We start from the raw sequence: 17,664 nt of genomic DNA on the forward strand, positions 1-17,664 counted from the left end.
AAAAAAACAGCATACATTTTACTACTAACACATTACATATCGTAATTCATTGCACATCTCTTATTTAATTCATAATCAACACATCATCACAAGCAAATATACACTTTGAATTAGTATATATGTCATACCAATCCATCATGTGCAAACATATATTCATGTAGGTGCAAGGGCGAATTCTCAAGTGGCTTATATCCAAATATATACACATTTCCAAAGCTTAAATCTTACTTACCATGCAACATGCATGAATTATACTTATGGATATATCATGGCGAATACCACAACACCACACCATTTCAATTTGGTCATGGTGAAACAAAGAACTTAGTATCTCATTCAAAAAATGCTAAAAGAAAATCTAAGAATCTTCAATCCTCCATCACATGTATCACTTTCAAGCTTGTTATTTAACATGCAATGGCATTAACACCACATTCACTTTGGCGAATTTCATTCCCATGACATAACAAGGATTTGAACCATGGGCTAACAAGAACATTAAGCTAGCAACTAAAAACATGCATGAACCTCAAACATACCTTAATCTTGATGCAAGTTTAGCCAACCTCTTCCTAATCCTCTTCCAAACCAAGTATGAAGCAAAACTCCTTCCTTAACCTTAGTATTTTCGCCAACAAGAGAGTGAAAAGAGATGAACAAATTTTTTCTTTCTTCCTTTAGGACATTCGCCAAGCTATGGAGGAAGATGGACACTTTTTTTTTTTGTTTCTCATCTACTAACATTAATTGTTTATTCCATACCCTTATTTTATTCTTTCCATCATAACCCATTTACCAAACATGTTTCATGACATGATTTTTGCCCATAAATCCTTGTCATGGCCGGCCACTAGCTATGGGGAAATTTGACATGCAAGTCCATTGTTTTGCATGCATCCTTTAATTAGTCATCACACATTTCCCTCATACTTTCAAAGTTTATTACTAGGTCCTTTCTAGTGAAATTCACATCTATAATTCTAAATCAAAGCATAAAAATATCACACATGAGTTAACACATTATAGGCAATAAAATAAATATTAAATTATTTTTATGCCTTGGTTTTGTGGTCCCGAAACCACATTTCGACTAGGGTCGTTTTAAGGTGTCACAACTCTCCCCACTTTAGAAATTTTCGTCCCGAAAATCTTACCGTAAATAGGTTTGGATATTGCTCTTTCATAGAGTTCTCGGGTTCCCAAGTAGCTTCTTCTATCCCGTGTTTGAGCCATAACACTTTCACTAGCGGAACCTTTTGTTTCGCAACTCTTTCATTTCACGAGCTAGGATACGAATCGGTTCTTCTTCATAACTCATATCGGCTTGAATTTCAACCTCGATGGACTAATTACGTGCGACGGATCAGATCTATAGCGTCGAAGCATTGAAACATGGAAGACGTTGTGAATCTTTTCAAGTTCAGGGGCAAGATCAAACGATCATGGCGGGCCAACTCGTTCGGAGATTTCGTGCGGCCCAATGAATCTCGGCTCAACTTGCCCTTACGGCCGAATCTGAGTATCTTTTTCCACTGCGAAACTTTAAGAAACACTTTATCTCCCACGATACTCAATGTCCTTTCGTTTCAAATCCGCATACGATTTACGACGATCGGAGGCTATCTTGATTTTCACGGATTACTTTTACTTTTGTTCAGCATCTTTAATCAAATCCACTCCAAAAATTTTGTTCTCACCGAGCTCGGTCCAAAACAATGGTGTACGGCATTTACGCCCGTACAAAGCCTCGTAAAGCGCCATCTTAATACTTGATTGAAAACTATTGTTGTGGCGAATTCAATCAAAGGTAGGTACCGTTCCCACGAACCACTCGAACTCGAGGATGCAACATCTCAACATATCCTCAAGTATCTGAATTATCGCTTCGGATTGACCATCGGTTTGGGGGTGAAAGGCGGTCTGAAATGCAACTTGGTGCCCAATGCTTCTTGTAATTTCTTCCAAAATCGCGAGGTGAACCTCGGATCTCTATCCGACACAATGCAATCGGTACCCGTGTAATCTCACAATCGAGAAACGTACAATTCAGCTAGTTTATCCAATGAAAATCCATACGCACGAGGGATAAAGTGAGCCGACTTAGTCGGTCTATCAATAATAACCCAAATTACATCCTTCTTACTTGCGACAACGGCGGTCGGACACAAAGTCCATTGTGACTCGATCCCATTTCCACTCGGGTATCGTGATCGGCTGAAGTAACCCTGAAGGCACTTGATGCTCCGCTTTCACTTGTTGACATATTAAACATCTTGCAACAAAGTCGGAGATGTCTCGTTTCATACCATGCCACCAAAACCGACGTTTCAACTCATTGTACATCTTCGTACTCCCCGGGTGGATTGCCATTCGGCTACAATGAGCTTCGTTCGAATTATCGAAATAAGTTCAATTCTTTGGAACACACAAACGACTTCGAACCTCAAACAATCGTCATCATCAATTTGAAACTCCGATTCCTTGTTCGAAACACACTCGGCCCGTTTTGCACGCAACTCCTCATCAACTTTACGAGCTTCACGAATTTGATGAGTCAACAATGGTTTGGTTGTTAATTCGACTACTAACACATTGTCGGGTAGGATAGACAAGTGTACATTCATCGCTAAAGTAAAGCAAACAGTGATTTCCGGCTTAAGGCATCCGCAACCACATTAGCCTTTCCCGGGTGATAGTCAATGACCAGCTCATAATCCTTTAACAGCTCGAGCCAACGTCTTTGTCGCAGATTTAAGTCTCTTTGAGTCATCAAATATTTGAGACTTTTGTGATCCGAATACACATGGCACTTCTCACCAAATAAGTAATGTCGCCATATCTTTAAAGCGAATACGATGGCGACCAATTCGAGATCATGGGTCGGATAATTTTTCTCATGTGGCTTTAATTGTCTCGACGCATAGGCCACAACTCGACCTTCTTGCATCAATACGCAACCTAACCCAAGTAGGGAGGCGTCACTATAGATGACAAACTCTTTGCCAGATTCGGGCTGTACTAATCTTGGAGCTTCCGTCAAATGAGTTTTCAATTGGTCAAAACTTTTCGACACTTTTCCGTCCATTCAAACTTGACATCTTTACAAGCGGTTTAGTCATGGGTGTGGCTATCATCGAGAATCCTTTTACAAACCGTCGGTAATGTAAGCAAGTCCCAAAAGCTCGAACCTCGGTAATATTTCTTGGAGGTTTCCGATTAAGTATGGCTGAAATTTTGCTTGGGTCGACTCGAATACCCGATCACGAGATACCACGTGACCCAAGAAGCTAACCTCTCTTAACCGAACTCACACTTGCTAAACTTAGCATATAACCGCTTATCCGTAAAATTTGCAACACTAATCTCGGTGCTCCGCATGTTCGGTCTCATCTCTTGAATAGACCAAGATGTCGTCGATGAACACAACTACGAACCGATCCAAATATGATCGAAGATCCGATTCATCAAATCCATAAATACCGCGGGGCATTAGTGAGCCCAAACGGCATCACTAAGAACTCGTAGTGACCATATCTCGATTAAGGCGGTTTTGGGTATGTCCGAATCTCGGATTCAAGAATGGCGATAATAGCCCGATCTCAAATCTATTTTTGAGAACACCGAGGCTCCTTCAATTGATCGAACAAATCATCGATCGTGGTAGCGGATACTTGTTCTTTATTGTCACTTTATTAAGGCGGCGATAGTCGATGCACAACCTCATGGTTCCGTCCTTCTTTTCACAAACAACACCGGTGCACCCCAAGGTGAAAAACTCGAGCGAGCAAAACCTCTATCCATCAACTCTTGCAACGAGCTTTCAACTCCTTTAATTCCGTTGGTGCCATACGATATGGAGCTATCGAAATCGGTGTGGTCCTGTACAAGCTCAATGCCAAACTCTATCTCCCGAACAGTGGCAAACCCGCAATTCTTGGGAAAAACGTCCGGTATTCACAAACCACCGCATGATTTGGGTTCTATTCCTAACTCCTTATCATCAAGTACATACGCAAGGTATGCTTCACACCTTTTCTTACATATTTACGGGCCAACATTGATGATATTACGGTGGCAACCCTTCAAGTTCGTAGACTCAACTCGGATCATCTCGTTGTTTGCATCTCAAATCAATAGTCTTGCTTTTGCAATTCACAACCGCATCATGCACGGTCAACCAATCCAACCCAAGAATAACATCAAATTCATCGAACGGCAAAAGCATCAAGTCCGCCGGAAAACAGGTACCTCGAATTACTAGGGGGCATTTCTTACACACTTTGTCGACCAGCACATAACGACCCAAAGGATTTGACACCCGAATTACGAACTCAGTAGACTCAATAGGCAAAGTCTTACTGGATGCTAAGGTTTCGCATATATAAGAATGAGTAGAACCAGGGTCAATCAAAGCAATCACATTAGTATCAAAGAGAGTGAAAGTACCCGTAATAACATCCGCGAGGAGGCATCCTCGCGTCGCCAGTATAGCATAAGTCCTAGCTGGGCGCGAGCCTCGGATCTGGTCGCAGATCTCTAGATCCTCTCGACCACCACTAGCCTTGCCGTATTTCCGGATGGTCTACCTCGGCGGTGGTAGTACCGGTTTCCCACTCCGATCTACATTCTGCTCGAGACAACCTCGGGCAATCTTTAATGAAGTGGTCAACTGATCCACACTTGTAACAGAGGCGGTCACGGAATCTCTGACTTCAAAATGCCATTTGCCACAATCGGCACTCAGTCCTCTCTCGTCGATCATTCCCACTCTGGCGATCGAAGTGATTCGTGTGGTCACAGGGGTCGATCGCGATCTCGTCTAGAAAAGCCGAAGTGTCTCTAGATCGGCCTAAGCCATCTCTAAGTTTCTTTGATGATTGTTGGAAGGGCTTCCCGAATACCTCTTCTGAAACTCCCTTGCTCCCGCTTCGCTTTCCTTTTCTCCATACTAAACTCCTCGGCTTTGCATCGCTCGCTCGACGAGAGTCACAAACTCTCGGATTTCCAAAATGCCAACATACAGCTTTATCTCATCATTCAGTCCATCTTCGAAGCGTTTACACATCACAGCTTCTGAAGAAATGCATTCTCGCGCGTACCGGCTAAGCCTCACGAATTTTCGTTCATAGTCGATGTAAACATGGAACCTTGTTTAAGTTCGAGAAATTCCTTTCGTTTTGGTCCATAAATCTCGATGATATACTTTTTCCGAAACTCGGTTTGGAAGAACTCCCAAGTTACTTGTTCGCGGGGCACAACAGAAGTCAGAGTACTCCACCAATAGTAGGCAGAATCACGTAGCAAGGAGATGGTACACTTTAGGCATTCATCGGGTGTACAAGATAGCTCATCGAGTACGGATCGTGTTGTCCAACCAAAATTGACTTGCTCGGCATCATCACTATCCGTAGCTTTAAATTCAGTAGCCCCATGTTTTGGATTCTATCAACGGGGCTTACTCGACCTTATTTGGTCAATTACTGGGAGGCATTGTAGGTCTTGAAGTGTGTTTGTTGGGAATGGAGGTTGTGGAACAGTAGTATTAGTTCGAATGTATTGGTTGAACCAATCATTCATCACGCTATAAAAGGCTTGTCTAGCCTCGTCATTCGGATTACTAGCAACAGGTTGAGAGTCCGCCGCGCTGTCCCTTGTCGGGAGCAGCGCCACACTCTCCACATCATCAGCTATCGCTTCGGTTGGGATCGGGATCCATTACTATAAATAAACACAAGTTCAAGCGTCGAAATCACCACACTATCATATAATCACATAAAATGGCATGTATAGCTAGACCCCAAACGCATTACGGTAGTCCTAGAATCGACTAAACCGTAGCTCTGATACCAATAAAATTGTAACACCCGAACCCGAGACCGTCACGAGTCGAACGCGAGGTGTTAACAGACTTCAACCCACTTATTGACAATTTTCAGACAAGCTGCCAATCTGAGTACTAGTCGCTCCAAAATTCATAACTTGAGTTTTACAACTCGAAAATCAGTTCCGTAAATTTTCCTGAAACTAGACTCATATGTCCATCTACATATTTTTTCTAGAATTTTGGTCGAGCCAATTAGTACAGTTTATTAGTTAAAGTCTCGCCTGTTGTAGGGATCGACTACACTGACCTTTGTGCGTTACGAATTGGATATCTCCTGTACAGGGCTTCAATACTAATGCCGTTTGTTTCTATAGAAACTAGACTCAGAGAGGAATCTACACATATATGGAATGACTCCTAATTATCTCTGGTTAATTTACAATGATTTTCCAAAGTTGGAACAGGGATCCAGAAACCGTTCTGGCCCTATTTCACAAGAACTTTAAAATCTGTTAACTTATAACTCATATGACCATTTCGTTTCTTCCATATGAAAGTAGATTCATCAAGGTACACTTACATAATTTATTTGCTATTTAATACCATTCCTACTATTTTTAGTGATTTTCACATCCACGTCACTGCTGCTGTCAGCATCTGCCTTTAGTAGGCTTTACCTATTTCATACTTTCCATGATTCAATTGGCCCTTTTACATACATAGCACAAAGCGTGATCATGATTAACCATTCCAATGGCTAATCGTTTCAAAATAATTCCATACCTCATAAGGGTCAACATACAAACGATTATAGTTCTATGCTAAAACGTATATAAGCCATTTTAGCATGGCTATCCAAGTTTACACAAACCGGAAGGTACATGACCTTCAACAAAGGATGGTCCTATACATGCCATTTCAAAGTTCAACCAAAATTTGTACCAAAATGGGGCTTCGATAGTGTGGATGACTTGACTTCTTTGATCCCGAATCCGATAGCTAACGAGCGAAACCTATAAAACAGAGAGCCAAAGCAGCGGGGTAAGCATTTTAATGCTTAGTAAGTCTCAAGCAATGAAATCAGCTTTGACTAAGGTATTTTATTCACATGGCTAATTAAACCACTTTACTAATTCACATTCCCATACTCATACTTATTTCACATCACCGACCCTTATGTTCATACACAAAGAACAACTTAGCCCAAGGCGGTAGCTCGTTTATCAACTTAGCGCATACTTACTTGTAAGAATTCAATTAGTACAAGCACATACAAACATACCTCATTGCTGGAATTTTCACAAGTGTATAAGCTGAAATTTTCACAGCAAGATTGCTCACTTCGAATCACCTACTTTGGATTTAACCGGATATAGCGACTTCATACGATTGCCTTGGTCATAACCGGTTTGGTGACTTGCACAAAGGCCTTGGTCTTAGCCGGATATATCAACTCGCACGAATGCCTTGGTCTTAGCCGGATATATCAACTCGCATACGAATGCCTTGGTCTTAGCCGGATATATCAACTCGCATACGAATGCCTTGGTCTTAGCCGGATATATTTCCAATGTTCACTTACATATATATATCAATATTCAAGACACGTCCATAGTTCATTTTCGTTACTAAAGCTCTAACACAAAATATCTATCAACCTTTACTATTTCGGCTCAATGGCCACACAAACAAGGAGCATAATTTTGATATAATTCAAGTAGGGTCATCACTCAAAGACTTACCTTGGATGTTGTCGAGCGATTTCGACGGCTATTCAACTACTTTTCCTTCCCTTTATCGGATTTAGCTCCCTTTGCTCTTGAGCTAATTTACACAAATTTAACTTATTAAAATCTCATCATGATAGCTTATGGCGAATATGACAAGGAGTGTAAATGGTCATATGGCCATCCTTTAGCTCAAATACACAATGGTCATGCACATTTTACATCACAACAAGCAATTCAATACATTCAAACATCAACGTGAAGTTCAAAGTACTTGGCCCTTATATACATTAGGCATCAAAGTTGTATATGTACGAAATCATAAATCGAACTCAACACATTAGTTAATATTCCTCTTAGCGAATTTTCTAAGCCAAGAATAGGCATCAATATGCTTGCCTCAAACCGAATGCATGCACACTAATTACCCTCATGTGGCGAATATACACTTAATACCACACAAAAAAAAACAGCATACATTTTACTACTAACACATTACATATCGTAATTCATTGCACATCTCTTATTTAATTCATAATCAACACATCATCACAAGCAAATATACACTTTGAATTAGTATATATGTCATACCAATCCATCATGTGCAAACATATATTCATGTAGGTGCAAGGGCGAATTCTCAAGTGGCTTATATCCAAATATATACACATTTCCAAAGCTTAAATCTTACTTACCATGCAACATGCATGAATTATACTTATGGATATATCATGGCGAATACCACAACACCACACCATTTCAATTTGGTCATGGTGAAACAAAGAACTTAGTATCTCATTCAAAAAATGCTAAAAGAAAATCTAAGAATCTTCAATCCTCCATCACATGTATCACTTTCAAGCTTGTTATTTAACATGCAATGGCATTAACACCACATTCACTTTGGCCGAATTTCATTCCCATGACATAACAAGGATTTGAACCATGGGCTAACAAGAACATTAAGCTAGCAACTAAAAACATGCATGAACCTCAAACATACCTTAATCTTGATGCAAGTTTAGCCAACCTCTTCCTAATCCTCTTCCAAACCAAGTATGAAGCAAAACTCCTTCCTTAACCTTAGTATTTTCGGCCAACAAGAGAGTGAAAAGAGATGAACAAATTTTTTTCTTTCTTCCTTTAGGACATTCGGCCAAGCTATGGAGGAAGATGGACACTTTTTTTTTTTGTTTCTCATCTACTAACATTAATTGTTTATTCCATACCCTTATTTTATTCTTTCCATCATAACCCATTTACCAAACATGTTTCATGACATGATTTTTGCCCATAAATCCTTGTCATGGCGGCCACTAACTATGGGGGAATTTGACATGCAAGTCCATTGTTTTGCATGCATCCTTTAATTAGTCATCACACATTTCCCTCATACTTTCAAAGTTTATTACTAGGTCCTTTCTAGTGAAATTCACATCTATAATTCTAAATCAAAGCATAAAAAATATCACACATGAGTTAACACACATTATAGGCAATAAAATAAATATTAAATTATTTTTATGCCTTGGTTTTGTGGTCCCGAAACCACATTTCGACTAGGGTCGTTTTAAGGCTGTCACATATTCCTCCTCTGAATAAGAGCTTAACTTGAATCAATATCCTGGAATATCAAGACAAGAATTATGAACACATAATTAAGAACAAGCCAAATATTTATCATACAATTCAGATAATAATAACAAGATCTGTCTTAGGTTTCATTTCTCTTAGGTATTTAGGGGTTTTAGTTCATAACTAAAAAGGTAAACATCTCAAAAGAATAATGAATACAAAATATAAAGAAAAACCCAAAACTCCTGAAGGGAAATTGAGGGGAGATCTTCAGTCTTGATGATGAATCCAGCTTCTGAGATGGATCAATCGGCTTTCCTTGAGCAGTTCCCTACCTCCTTCCCTCTGTGTCATCTTTCCTCCTCATCTAGGGTGTATTTATAGGCTTTGGAATGCCTAAGAACCCTCAAAATTGGCCTTTTCCGAATTGGATTAAACTTGGGCTCGGTAGGAACACGCCCGTGTGACACACCCTTGTGCGATTACTTCAGGCCGTGGTCAAGCCTATTAAATAGGCACGGGCTTGTGGTCCACCCGTGTGAGTCGTGCTTCGATTCTACCAAATTGACACGGCCGTGTGGTCTTCCCGTGTGAGGAGGTCTAGGCCGTGTTGATTTCGTACGTTGGCCCATTTTCTCCGTTTTTTGGCCCGCTTCTTGTTCCTTTCACTCTCCTATGCTCACCTAAGTATAAAATATGGAATTAAGGCATTAGGAGCATCGAATTCACCAGTTTTAAGGACAAATCATCCATAAAATGTGCTAAGCATGGGATAGAAATATGTATAAATTACGGTTTATCAAATACCCCCACACTTAAGCATTTGCTTGTCCTCAAGCAAAATCCTCAAATCATAATCAAAATAAATTCTTCTCAACTTATAATTTCTATCGATAATATCTCAAAATAATTCATAGGTAATCTGTGACATCCCAAAATTGACCATAGTCGGGAAGTGGTTTCGGGACCGCTAAACCGAGTCACCGACATGTTCGAACGTAATATTTATTGTCTAGAATATGTGAAAATGCATGTGTGAATTTTGAATTCTTTGATTTAGTTAATTTGATTGTGAATTGAAAGAAAAAGGACTCATGTGAAAGGATTTAAATAGATGTGGCTAATTTTAAGAGATTAATAAAAGGATGAAGTAAAATAAATGGACTTGCATGTCAAATAGCCCATTCCTAAGGGTAGTGGCCGCCATGTCAAGAGTGATGGGCAAGGAAAACATGTTTCAAACATGTTTAGCTAATGGATTATGCTTGAAAGAATAAAGAAATGAAATTGAAAAAAATAGGGATATGATGAAAACAAAAGAAAAAAAAAGTGTTCATTCTCTCATTTTCTCCTTGCTTGGCGAATATACTAAGAAGAAAGGGGAAAAAGCTTGAGAAAATCAGCCATGGGAGCTTACTAGACTAAGGTGTTTTGATACAAGAAGGTATGTTTTATGCCACTCTTGAAAATGCATGCATGATTTGGAGGATTGGTTCAAAATTATCCTTGAATCTCAAATCGAAACTAAGTTGTTAGGTGAGTTAAATTTCGCCATGCATGTTGTTTTCCTTGGTGAGTGTTTTGATGTTGTTGTGATGAAAGCATGGAGATGAGTGAGTTCGAATGTTTAACAAAAGGAAATTTTGTGCCATTGAGTTCTTGTTGTTATGTGTGTGTGTGCATGAGTATTGACCATGCATGTTATCTTCCTTGGTGAGTGTTTTGATGTTGTTGTGATGAAAGCATGGAGATGAGTGAGTTGAATGTTTAACAAAAGGAAATTTTGTGCCATTGAGTTCTTGTTGTTATGTGTGTGTGTGCATGAGTATTCGGCCATATGGGGTATAAATGGGCATAGGTGTTAAATACCTTGTATTGGAAACTTTGATAAATAAGTAGCAATAAATTAAGATGAGATTGAGTAAATTTTCAGCTTAGTTGTGTTAAGTATTCGGCAATAACCATAATAATGCATGTGAATGCCGTATGTTTGTGTTTGATGGAGGGTAAATTGTTTGATTTAGCTCAAGAGCAAAGGGAACTAGATTGGACAAAGGAAAGGAGAAAGCAAGCAGTAGCCGATTTGGAACCGTTCTACCCCAAACAAAGTAAGTCATTAAGCACATATGTTTGATATTGCTTAAATGATTGGAAAATCTATGCAATTGTGTTTAATGGAATGCTATATATGTATAAATGAAATTGTATGTGTATGGAGTGAGGATAATTGTTGAATGTAAAAGAAATAGTGGAATGTGTAGAAAGTTTGCTTTCGGCACTATGTGTCTGAACAATACGTGTGTATGGTGATGAGATTGGCACTAAGTGTGCGTGCTGGAAATATAAGGCACTAAGTGTGCATGCTGGAAAAATATAACACTATGTGTGCAAGCTGGAAAAATACTGACCTTTGGGTGTGCGAGCTCGAAGGGTATGGCACTGTGTGTGCGGGCTTAAATTATGTTGCACTAAGTGTGCGAAATCGAGTAGTAAGCACTGTGTGTGCGTACTCTATATATATGGAGGTGTGTCTCCATTGAATTGAGTATGGACAGCGGATCGGGTAAGTACCTCGAGCCCATGACGAATAGAGAATACGTTCATGCTTGGGTTTGAATTTGGTAAGCCTTAAATCTATGTGATGATTGAAATTGTATGGTTGTGCTGGAAAATGAGTTAATGTGTAAAAATGTTTCGATTATCTTGTTGTGTAGAATATGAAATGTGGATGTATGACTTGGTGCGAGATTGGACCGAAAGGTCCGAGGTATTATGGTATAGATTCGATATGGATGAGTACCTAGCCTCGTTTGTCGTACATGTTGTAGTAACTTTATCAGTGGATTGATGAATGCTTATGACTTACTGAGTTGTAAACTCACTCGGTGTTTTTCTTGTCACCCATTTTAGGTCTCTCGGACTCGTATTGTTTGCGTGATCGGGACCGTCGTTGAAGTCATCACACCGGCTGAAATCTTGTGGTATTGTTTTCGTTGTTGAAGAACATTTGGCATGTATAGGCTATTATATTTTGTCGAATTGTGGGTTGTAAACTTTAAGCCATGTGAAAATGGCCTATATGGTCGTCGAGTGGGATGCTAGAACCTATAGCCACGAGTCTTAGAAACTCTAATTTTGATAAGGTGGCCATAATTTGTGTCATGTATGATGGATGATTAAGGCCAAGGAAAGATTCATGAAATTGGCATAGTCTACTGCAGTAACTGTTGCGGACAGCAGCAGTGAGATGAGATTGAAAAATCACTAAAAATAGTAGAAGCAGAATTAAATAGTGAGTAAATTATTAAATTGAACCTTGATGAATCTATTTTTATATGGACGAAACGAAACAACCATATGAGCAGTATACTGAGAAATATTAAAGTTCTCGTGAGACAGGGCCAGAACGGTTTCTGGGTCCCCTGTCGCGACTTTGAAAATTTACCATAAATTATCCAGAAATAATTAGGAGTCATGCCTTATATGTACAGATTCCATTTTGAGTCTAGTTTCATTAGAAACAAACGGCACCAGTATTAAATCCCTGTACAGAGAGATATTCAAGTTGTAACGCGCGAAGGTCAGAGCAGTCGATCCCTGTAACATGGGTGACTTTAACTAATAAACTGTACCAATTGGCCCGACCAAAAATTCTAGAAATAAATCCATGGATGGGTATGTGAGTCTAAATTCAGGGAAAATTTATGAAACCAGTTTCCGAGTTTTGAAACTCGAGATATGATTTTTAAGGCGACGGTGACGCAGTTTTCCAGCCTGACTGGTAATGTCAAATTGGTTGGTACCTTGAGAGGATTTGGCCGTTAACCCCTCGTGTCCGACACCGGCGACGACCACGAGTTAGGGGTGTTACGTAATCATACATTGAAAATTCAACTGAAAGAACATGAAAGTTTCAAACATTCCAAGTTGAGTATTTTATCATGAAAACATAGGTGTCTCCCCTTGTTTAAATAATTACCTTTGATTCAAAATGTCACAGAGTTTCACATCCTCACTAAAGATTCACTCAAATCACTCGAGGTGATTAAGGTCAATAAATGCAGCACTCAATAGTTAATAATGAAAAGTCATTACCATAGGCTTGCATGAAATCAAATCTCCACCACTATAAATTGAGATGAAACATCTATCAAAAGGTCTTTAGAGGGTTGTAACGTGGCTTTGGTTAGGGGGTGTGGTCACAAGCTGAAAGAAAATGTTAGAATCGAGATTGAATTGAAAAATTGTCTAGCTAGAAAAATGGCTAGTCATCAATTGCATATAACAGAGCTTTTTCTCAGAATATAGAATTTAACTTTTTAGCTCAGAAGATCACCACTACTAAAATGTATACATGTATATATAAATATATATTTATATATATATTTTAAAAACAAGTCAAATTACAAAATAGAATGAAACATAGCTAAGCAACTATTCCAACTCAAATCCCGATAAAAATAAGGATCAAATTAATTTAGGGGATTTCAATAATAATGAGTTCTGGGTTAATATTGAGGGTACATCAATGAATGGGTTGTTAGGCTCAAGGGGGTTCACTAAGGGTTAATTGTGAAGGTAGGCTTTTGTGGAGTGAGTAGGTCAAATCTAAGTGCCTTTATCATTTTGACATATCAAATCAAATGGTGTGGTCTTGACATGCATAATCAAGCAAGTTCTAGAATAACAATTCAATACTGATACACTCATAATGAAAGTGAGCATGAAAGAAATAATAGATGCTCTAAAGGCTCAAGATCTCACAAAAATTATGGCTTTTTTATGTTGAAACTTGTGAATTCCAACTCAAGAAAATACCTAAACTTAGGGAAACAACCTAAAAGTTTTTAATTCTTCAAAAATCAACTTATCATGCTTGATTCCCTAATGTCTTAAAGTTTAAACAATCAATGCATAAATGCCTATGTCTTAATTCAAGATATATCAATAAAAGTCATAAATCAATCAAAATTTATCCAAAACATGATATGAGAGCGTTTCAAGAGAACAAGGAATCATTCAGGGATTTTTCTGATAGTGAAATGAATACCCCCCACACTTAAGATGTACATTGCCCTCAATGTACGAAGATAGATAAATAAAAAAGAATATAAAAATAAGATAGGGAGAGAAATGAAACTTCCTGAGTGATGAATGAATTTCCTTGAACTGAAGTTTTAGAGAATAATCGGCGTGAAGGTGAAGGAGGATACTTTGGTGGTGGTAGAGGTTCATTAGTCCATATGCGAGGATGAGCTTTGGAGCTTTTTTTTACTGTGATAAAATCAGGAACTCATTAAGAGGTATACTGAAGCATAATTACTCGTAATGAAATAGCCAAAGAATAAAAATTGTAAAAACTCAGGGTAAAATAGTATTAAAAGGAAATAAATAAATAAAATAATTTCAAAATATAGAGATAAAAATAAAATAAATAATAGGTGTTTATAGAGAAATTGGGGCACACGGCTGTGGCGCACGCCCGTGTGCTCTAAGCTCATTTCGTCCGTTTCGTATTTTTTGAAATTAGGCGCTTTGGTGTACACGACCATGTTGCATGGCTGTGTCGATCTCCATTCGCTTCTCCCACACCCGTGTAGGCAGGCGCATGCCCTTGTTAAATTGACAGGTTTACCCACGGTTTCAAAACACGGGCGTGTTACACGCCCGTCTTATTTTGGCAGTTTCGCCCACGGCCATGTCACACGGCCGTGGCTACTTATCGTAGCCCGTGCTGGGGAAAATCTTTGCCCTATTTCTACATGGTCCTAAGCCGTGTGTGCTTTCGAAAGCTTGCGTTCCATGAGTCAGTTAGTATGTTAGATGTTAAAACTAAAATTTAAAGAAATTAATATTGTTAGTGCTTGGGTTGCCTCTGGAGAAGCGCTTATTTATAGTCTAAGCTCGACTTACCTTTCCATTGAATGGTCATGGTGGATCGAGGAGTTTATACTCCTCATTCCTGCTGTGAATCTTATCAAAATAAGGTTTTAGGCGGGTATTGTTTACCTTAAAAGTGTCAAATTTGGGATAACTTACCTCGACTGTACCAAATGGAAAAATGCTAAGTGCGTAAGAGGAATTTCTTCATTCGGTTTGGCAGTGTCAATGTGAGGATCTGCGGCATCTAATGAAACTTTATCTCCAACCTTAAGTTGATTTGGTGAGGTATTGAGCTCGTTCTGGCATAGTTTTGGTTTATCGTGTGTTCTCGGTTTATGTGTCCGTCGAGCCTTCATTCTTCATGAATAGGTCGTCCACTATTGCTTGAAAATGGCTCATGTACTTCCTTCAAACTCATTTCCTACAAAGTAGATTGCACCATATTGTCAATTTTAGTAGAATGGTTTAGACAATCACCTTCAATTTTTGATGTGTTGACGGAATTGCGAGCTTGAAGGGTGATTGTTTCGTCTCCCACACGAAGTGTGAGCTCACCTGTGCCAACATAAATAATCATTCTACTAGTTGCTAAAAAGGGTCTTCCTAAAATCAAAGGAGTGTTTCTATCCTCTTCTATGTCTAGAACAACGAAGTCAACGAGAAATATAAATTTATCGATTTTAAGTAGCACATCTTCAATAAAACCCCTAGGAAACATTATAGTTTTATCTACTAATTGAATGCTCATCCTAGTCTGTTTAGGTTTCCCAAGACCTAATTGTTTAAACATCTTGTAAGGCATGACGTTAATACTAGCCCCTAAATCAGCTAATGCATTATTAACATCTAAACTACCAATTAAGCAAGGAATTGTAAAACTCCCTGGATCTTTCAATTTTTGGGTAGCTTATTTTGTAGAATAGCTAAGCAAACTGTGTTTAGCTTCATATGTGAAGCCTCGTCCAACTTCCGCTTATTTGCTAAAACCTCCTTTAAAAATTTCATTGCGTTTGGCATCTGCGATAGAGCTTCGATAAACAGTAAGTTAATATGTATTTTTTTTAAAAGTTTAAGGAATTTACCAAATTGTTCATCTGAGCGGTCTTTCCTTGTCGCATTAGGGTATGGCACACGAGGTTTGTATTCTGTACTTACCGATTTCTGCTCATTATGGTCTACCTTACTTTTACCTTTGCTTATCTCAGTTTCTTACCTTGGTTCTGGTTCAAGTGTGACTAACCCTTCCTCATCTTGACTAGTAATCGTGTTGAGTTGCTCCCTTGGGTTAGATTCTGTATTGCTTGGCAAGCTACCTTGTGGTCGTTCAGAAATCAACTTGGCAAGCTGTCCAATCTGAGTTTCAAGCCCTTGGATCGATGCTTATTGATTTTTGAATGCTGTCTCAGTATTCTAAAAACGAGTTTTTGACACCAAGATGAATTTGGTTAGTATCTCCTCAAGGTTCGGCTTCTTTTCTTGTTGGTAAGGTGGTTGTTGAAAGCCCGGAAGATGTTGTGGCCTTTGATTTCCTTGACCGCCCCACGAGAAATTGGGATGGTTCCTCCAACCTACATTATAAGTGTTACTATATGGGTTATTTTGGGTTCTAGAGTTATTGTTACCCATATATTGGACTTGTTCCTCCTTGATGCTAGGGTTGAAGGGTTGATATTATGTACATGCTCCTCCTCCATTCAAATCGCACCTCATCACTGGATGTACCTGAATAGAACCACACAAACTGTCAATCTGTTTATTTAAGAGTTCTACTTGGTTAGATAGTATAGTAACCGCGTCGAGGTTGAAAACACCAGCTGCTTTCGTCGGCTTTGTTCTCATAACTTGCCACTGATAGTTATCCAGTGACATCTCCTCTATAAATTTGTAAGCCGCCTCAAATGTCTTATTATTGATAGTTCCTCCAACGACTGCATCAATCATCTATCGAGTCGAAGGATTCAGGCCATTATGGAATGTTTGAAACTGTAGCCAAAGCGGTAACCCATGGTGAGGGCACCTTCTCAAAAGGTCCTTGTATCTCTCCCATGCATCGTAGAGTGTTTCTAAATCCATCTGCATAAAAGAAGAGATATCATTACGTAATTTGGTTGTTTTAGCCGGTGGAAAATATTTTAATAAAAAATTTTCGGTCATTTGTTCCCAAGTAGTGATTGACCCTCATGGTAACGAGTTCAACCACTATTTAGCCTTAATCCTTAACGGAAAGGGAAACAACTGAAGACGTATGGGATCATCAGAACACCATTGATTTTAAATGTATCGCAAAATTCTATGAAATTTGTCAAGTGAGCGTTGGGATCCTCGTCCTATAAACCATCAAACTGAACAAACTGTTGTATCATTTGAATTGTGTTAGGTTCTAGTTCAAAATTATTTGCAGCAATAGCAGGTCTAACTATACTTGACTCAGTTCCTGTTAAATTTGGTTTAGCATAATCATACATAGTGCGCGGAGCAGGATTCTGATTAACAGCAATCAGAGGAGGTATCAGTTTTTCTTGGTTTTCAGCCATCTCCTTGGTTGTGGCTTGAATATCGTCCTCTTACTCGTTCTCTGTGTATCTTAAGCTTCGCCTTATTTCTCTTTGGTTTCTACGAACTGTGCAATCGATCTCACTGTCAAAAAGTAATGGT

The 17,664-nt window shown here is 38.9% G+C and overlaps 1 non-coding gene across 1 annotated transcript; it reads left to right on the forward strand.

The window, feature by feature from the left end:
• The first annotated feature begins 17,008 nt into the window (after window positions 1-17,008).
• On the forward strand, window positions 17,009-17,115 carry LOC128280167 (small nucleolar RNA R71). Its single transcript, XR_008270347.1, has one exon. It is a non-coding gene; the product is annotated as a small nucleolar RNA R71 (small nucleolar RNA).
• The last annotated feature ends 549 nt before the right edge of the window (window positions 17,116-17,664 follow it).

Source organism: Gossypium arboreum, chromosome 8, assembly GCF_025698485.1.
Source record: "Gossypium arboreum isolate Shixiya-1 chromosome 8, ASM2569848v2, whole genome shotgun sequence".
In the NCBI taxonomy this organism is placed as follows: Eukaryota; Viridiplantae; Streptophyta; class Magnoliopsida; order Malvales; family Malvaceae; genus Gossypium; species Gossypium arboreum.